The sequence below is a fragment of the Amblyomma americanum genome, chromosome 4, assembly GCF_052857255.1.
Source record: "Amblyomma americanum isolate KBUSLIRL-KWMA chromosome 4, ASM5285725v1, whole genome shotgun sequence".
In the NCBI taxonomy this organism is placed as follows: domain Eukaryota; kingdom Metazoa; phylum Arthropoda; class Arachnida; order Ixodida; family Ixodidae; genus Amblyomma; species Amblyomma americanum.
Genome location: NC_135500.1, coordinates 216,386,621 through 216,393,553, shown reverse-complemented (window position 1 = coordinate 216,393,553; position 6,933 = coordinate 216,386,621).

Genomic DNA, 6,933 nt, shown 5'->3' with positions numbered 1-6,933 from the left:
CTCTCTCGTAGGCCAGGATACCGCAGTGAGCTGGAATTCATTGCAAAATTATGCAGTGGCCTTCAGCAACAGCCAAGTGGTGCAAGTATGCAATATCATGAGAAAATGGCTGGTGATTTGTTCTCCTGAGTAGGTTGGACAAGGTTTGCAGCTCTGCTTGCGAGTCCGTGAAGATTACCCAGCGTCCTGGGTTAGCGCAATATATACGAGACAGCTTCCTTTATTCCCTATAGCTCTGCTGTGGTTGAGGATCTCCTCTGTCCAATAAAATGCGTTGTTCATTCCTTATGTTGTGCGCCTAACTTCTGGAAGCACGAACTTGAACAGATAACTTGTATTTTTCCGGGCTGTTGCCTACACAGGAATTCTTTTAGAAAACAAGACGACAGGAAAAGACAAGTTTGGACCAGAGGAATTCCGCTTGTCCAAACACCGGCCAGTGGACAGAGGGTTTCATACTTCCAACGTACGCTTCGAGACCCATCTTCGTTTCTCTTTTTCATCGCAGATCCAATTAAACGTCAAGGAATGGATGACAAAGTGTGCTGTTGACTAGCTCTCTTAAAACGCTGTGCTCCTGAAAGACCAGAAGCATTGTTGTTCCTACGCGGTTGAGGCGTTTCATGGTAACTCGGAATGACTTCACGACACAAAGGCGCATGCGGCTAAAAACTCGTACAAGCAAAAACCACCTTGACGCAGCGGAGGCAGCGGAATGGTACACCACAGCAACCATGTTTGCTTCTAGTAGTTCCTCTTGGCCAACGCCTTCCTGTCCCTGGTCTTCAGTCTCCAGAAGCGAAGTCAAGTAACAGGTTGGCACAAAGCGTTACTAAGTACACAGCCCAAGTGACAAAGCTCACCAGAGGACCGCATTCGCGTCACAGCCCGCGTCGCAGCTCTCCTGCGAAGTAAGCTTCACTTGTCGCACATGGGCCAACTGGTGAAGCTGCCTTGTCCCCGGCGGAGATAGCTGCGCGGCCCGGCCCACATGCGCCCTAGTCATGTCTTGTATTTTGGTTTTGCTGGCCTCCGTTGCTGCGTATTTATGTTTACTGGCGGAAACCTCATTCATTCGCACTTCCTTCGCGCTTTATTAAAAGGCGGCCTCACTCTTTTCCCGTGGCCACACGTCACGCACGCCCGTACATGCGAGGCTAAAGATGAACGCTGTTGCTATCCTCGATTTGGGGGAAAGGCACACACGTACGCGCACACACACCACTCACGGCGAGAGGGAGGAGGAGGAGGGGGTGGCCTAAAGGGCGCGTTACTCTCCATCCAACTGGCAGGCGGCGCGGTAATCACTCTTCGCTCCTTATACCAAGCCAGTGAGGCCCCTGTTATTACTCTCTCAAACCGATATCTCAAAGGGGAGCCCGTTGCACCCCGGAGCGAGCGAGCCGCGCATTCGGGCTGCGTGTGCAGAATTTATGCCCCAATTACCGTCGGCGCTTGTGCACTCGCGCGCTACAACACGCAGCCCAAAGAATCGGCCACGGGGCGTCGTTGGCCGAAGCCGCTTCGTAACGCGCCTGACGGCATTAAAGGCAAAGAAGAAAAGATACAGAAAGGACGAAAACCCACAGCCGCACCATGCACCGTGAAAGTACAGGGACGCAAGTGGTGGATGAGGGGGGGGGGGGGGGATTTTCTTTTTCGGGCCACTGGATCGACGTGATGATCAATTAATCTCCTCAGTCGTAAACGACGGACGATTCTCCGATGCGGGCGGTCACAAACGCGCATCGCGCCAGTTCCTTCTTCCAGCACACGCGTGATGCCCTGCGAGGTGATCGCTCTTTACGACGTCGGCCGCCGTTAAGACGAGCAACAGCTCATTCCGCGCTTCTGGCCCCTCGGCTGAGGCACTGTATTCCCATGAGTATGCGCATCTTCTGCGCAGTCGCCTGCGCAAGATGCCTCGCGTGCCTGAACAGGACCTTGCGACGTGTGTAGGCAAATAACCCCGGCCGCGGGTCAGTGCCTCCGCTCTGCGGCAGCCACTCGGCGTTTGAAGGCTTCACTGCGTATTATATACGAGTAGCCTTTACGCCGAAGAATGAGCGCAGTATCGACTGGTGCAAAGTGCTGAGCACGCCACATACCTGAAGCTAAAGAATAAAACAAAGCAAAATGGCTGAAAAAGTATACCCGATTTTTCATACAGTCGGCTCCAAGCGCTAAGTGATGCGGCCCGCCGTTTCGCCGAACATCGACGACGTGCACGCGATAGGGAGGCTCCCCGAGCATTCCCCTTCCGTGAGGTGGATGTTCACTAGGTTCTTTCTTCTCACCGATGACCCGCTTTTCTATACAAAGCTATACGTTCACGTTCCTTCAAAGGGCAAGAATAAATAGAATAGTCAGGTAAGTGGCAAAAAAAACCACACACACACTTGGTGTTTGAAAGTAACAATAGATTGAACACGCTTTACGCAGAACATATGGCATGCAAGATAACTGTGGTCACTTCAAGCCTATGGTCGCGACAGCGAAAGCCGGTGCTAAGGATAAAAGAAAATAAGAAGCAAGGCATTCACGAGCTACACTACGCATGCATCCCTTGACGGTTCGAAACAGCGACGAGCCAGACGTTGCTCATTAAACCGCGAGCAAACAGCAAACGTATGCGCCCAATTGCACAGCAACGAGAGGGAGGAAGAGCTCAGAGCAGGAGGTTAAACACCGAAAAGACGCGAAGCAAACAAGAGCGCGACGGAGTGTACACACACTTCACAGCGGAAAGAAGTGACCGCGCGAGGGGCCGTCGTTCCTGTTCCCACGCCCAGCGGCTCAGAAGCTGAGCCCTGCAAGCAGAAGCAGCAGCAGAGGCGCTCCTCTCAAGCCACGGCTGCTCGGCTGGCGGTGGAGCCGAGCTCACGGAGTGATCGACGGAACATCGGCGGCGACGTAACAGAGCCAAAACACCGGTCTCATTTACTCCGCCGGTCGTCGCCGCTGCCTCGAGGCTTGACGCGTGACGTGACGTCCCTTCGCCTCTTGATTGTCAGATCAATAAGGCCCCCCGGCGACTGCGAACCGAGAGATCCTCCTCCCCTTCGCGCTCCGCGCAATAAGCGGGTCACGCATACACGTCAGGAGCGCGCACACTCACACGCTCAGTGTATGCTGTAAAGCAAGCGCGGTTGCCCTGCTCCCCGCACGCTGTACACATCTGTACGCATGGCACGATGATGATGGGCATGCAGCTCTTATGCCTGCTCTTGCCTCATTATCTTTCTCTGAAGCGAAAAAAAAAGAACTACGCATCACCTCAAAGTGTGCGATGTGTGTAGGAAGAGAAAATTGTGTTTTATCATTTAGATAGGAAGCCGCACTTCATTCGTGAGGCGCAAGGACGGGTGCGCGCTTGTACGCAGAATCGGCGGGAAAATTGTTCCTCCTGACTCCAGGTGGTATTTGAGCGAAAGGCGTGTGCAAGCATAAGCCGGGCCGGTATAAAATTATTATTAATTTCGTTCGATTTGATTATCTTCTTATTATCAGTTGTGCCAACCTCGACGATATATCGCGGCGACGCTGCAGTTGGTGATAAAGTGCAGAAAATACCTATATAGTATCCAGGCACATGCAGATCAGTATAGACACCGCGGGCTCCAGTAGCTTGCCTGAATGGTTACAAAATACCGTTCTGCCCACTTCTGGTTAAAGTTTCCAATGAAACTTGGACGAAACTGGAATTCCGATGTGGGCTTACATAACGGAAAACAGCAAAACAAGCAGCAAATCTCCAGTGGTTAAGAGCCTCGAACAAAATTGTTCGAGCGAAAATTGTTTCGATAAATGGTGGACACCGGCGTTCCGCCCAGCATAGGAGAACTTCGCGGTTCTCGAAATGGTGCAGAGCTGAGAACTGCAATCACCTCGTCATCTACGTCCCCCAATAACACAGTACTACTAAGCGCGGCGAGAACCTCGGACACAGACGCGCTTCGTAAGTTCGCTTCGCCCGCTGAGTCACCCTTACGGGTCATCTCCCATTACCTTCGGGGCAGCGGCCAGAGTGCGGTCTTCCAGCTTGAGAGCATTTCTTGTTCCTTTCCTTTCTTACGTACATAAAAGTGCCGTTTTCAAAAGTGGCAGTGCTCGGGAGGCAATAGCGGAAAACGAAACAGAGAAGACGCAATTTGTTAGCGCGCCATTTGTCTGAAGGGGGGAAGGGGGGGGGTGCAGTCGGGAGGAACGCGGAGCACGCCCCCTCTCCGTGGTTCCGCAAGGGCCGAAGGGCGAGACGAAGGAGAGGGAGACAAACAATGTTGGGCGGACAGGGGAGGAGACCACGAGATGGCCGAGACACGCACGCTCAGCCCGGTTCAGCATCGACAACAACAACAGCAGCATCGGAGGCAATAACAGGTATGTAACCGAACGCCGCCGCTGCTCTGGTCCCTCAAAGCGGTGCCGGGCCGACTGCTTCATTTCGGTCGACCACGCTCACCAAACCTGGTGGGCCCCGCCCCTACAGCCACGAAACCACGCAGCACACGGTACGCAACAACAGCAGCAGCATCGCCCGGCGCTGTCCCTGTAATTCGGCGCTCGGCAAATAATTGATCCCCCACCGGGCGCACAGGCACAGGCCAGGTGCAGTTTCGAAGCTACTGGCGGAGTCGCCCCTCTGCTGCACAGTTGCCTCCTCGGGACCGAAACGAGAGCAAAGCACGAAACTATTTCCTTCATTAGTTCGTTCACTTCGTGCTTCTTTCTTTGCGCACTCTGCCTGCCTGCCTCTTGCGGTGTCGCCACTCAGGCCGGGCCGTCTGCCCAGAGGCAACGAACGCGGGCCAAGGTAAAGCGGTGCGCCGCGAATGTCCACAAGCGAGCCAGTCGCGTTTGTTTCTTGGGAAGACCGGGTCGTTTTCTCCGCGCTGCAGGGTCCGCTAAGGCGCAGTATAGTGATGATGACTGCACGGGAGAATGCAGACATTCCTTGGGGTGTTGGGTCAGCAACGAACACTTAGGTTGCGGAGAGGCTAGCGGCAGCGTAGTCGCCCCGTCACGTAGTACTTTTTCATATTGCGCGGGCAATCTTTGGAATGCGTAAAAAAAAAGAGCATGTGATATATATCGTGTGGGAAACAGTTTTTTTTAATGTTTCTGCGAAAAAATAAAAAGACGCAGGACCAGGAGAAGACACACACAGACTGTCGCGAAGGTGCTCCACAACTTTGCCAATCACACTTGGAGCCTGCAGGCAATGTTTAAAAAGTTGATCAATTAAACGTAACTAGTCAGTTAGTTAAGGCGAAAATAAAAAAAAAAATCCCGAGTAACTCTAGGCTAGTGCCAACATTATGCATTCGGTTCAATTCGTGTCCGAAGTGTTTCATTTTTAAAACCTTGGCACAAGTCATGTTGGACAACCTGTATATAACAGGTGCCCCAGCTAAGTGTAGAAAAGTTTTAAAAAAAATAGACGTAGTTTCCTAGGAGTGTGAAACGAACGCGGTGCTGACCAGCCGCGTGTCCTAGTCTGCAGTATCTTTTTCGTCTTGAAAAGATAGTTAATTAGTAAATAGTCATTAGTTACCTTTTTAAGTCTTGGCCTCAGGAAAAACGTGTAAGCTCGGAAGCTGGAGATCCTGTATAAAAGTGCCAGTCTGAGATATTTGCAACAAGGTACCAGTTACGCAGAGCTTTTTACATGTCTAAACAAAAAATAAAACATGCGAAGTACAAGAAGTGCGACGTGATGGCGTAGCCAAATAGTTGAGCGCCCCAAGACGCGCTCTCTGAGAGCAAGACCTGCTAATCTCAGGAGCACTGTTCCCGACGCGGCTTTGCGTCTGCAGTGGCCGCAAGATATGCACCAGCAACTTCTGACCCGTTGGCGGTTTTTTTTAAGCCAGTTAGAAAATATGGAAATGGTACCTTGTTATAAACATTTCAGTTTGCTGTTTTTCAACCCGAACTACAGCTTTCGAAGAGACACTTTTTCCGAAAGCCAATTTTTAACATGTTAGATAATTAGTCCTCATTAACTTTATACAGCGAAAAGGTAGTACAGACTAATCCACACGACTTCCAACAGCACTCAGTCGGTTGCACTATGTTTCACTTGCCTAGAAAGCATTTTTTTTTTACAGCATGGTTACATTTAGTTGGGACAACTGGTATATGCAACGAGCTGTAGTGCTCCAGCGATGCGCCCAGGAGCAAAATTACAAAAAAAAATGAAAAAGTAAAATATAGCAGGAGCTACTTGAAGCATAATGCGTGTGTCTGTGCAGCTTGTATTTCTGTATGCCGCAACCGCGCCCAAGCATTGTCTCATGAACGACAGCATTGCGGTCAGGTGTTGCTTTCTTTGCTCCTCGGGGCCGCGGCGTAGTTCTTGAGGGCCAGTATATTTTTTTATATAGCTTAGTTTCGTGTGTAAACGGACACTGAGAAAAAAAAAATTGGAGGAGACACTTACGCTATGCCTTAGAGGCATGACGCGATAGATAAATGGCTTAATTCACATATATGGAGATGGTCGTTCTCTACTTTACATTGATATATCCCTGGGAGTCCTCATACCCTTCTCGGCGCAGTGGTGCAGCGGCTAAGCGATGCGCCACTGTCCTGCAATGGCAGGTGCTCCCAGCGGTGGGCCTTGTGCGACACAGGCTGCTCTTCCCAAGCGACCAGTCATTAATTTAACTGCCACCTGCAGCGGTGGGGAGGTTGTGATGACGCCGCAAGGTCACGTGACCAAGGTGGCTCTCCTGCCTCCTGGGTTGCTCACTGGGGACCACCTGCCAGAGCCATACCCGTTATTTTTCGCTCACAAAGCCGACAAAGCCGATGCCGGATTTTCTGAGTAAAGAGGCCTTTAAGGCTATCGCGTTGGCATTGATATTGGCTCAGCTCGATGCGTTACCGTATTCTGTTGAAAACCAAGGGTGTTTGCCCTAAACAAGGAAC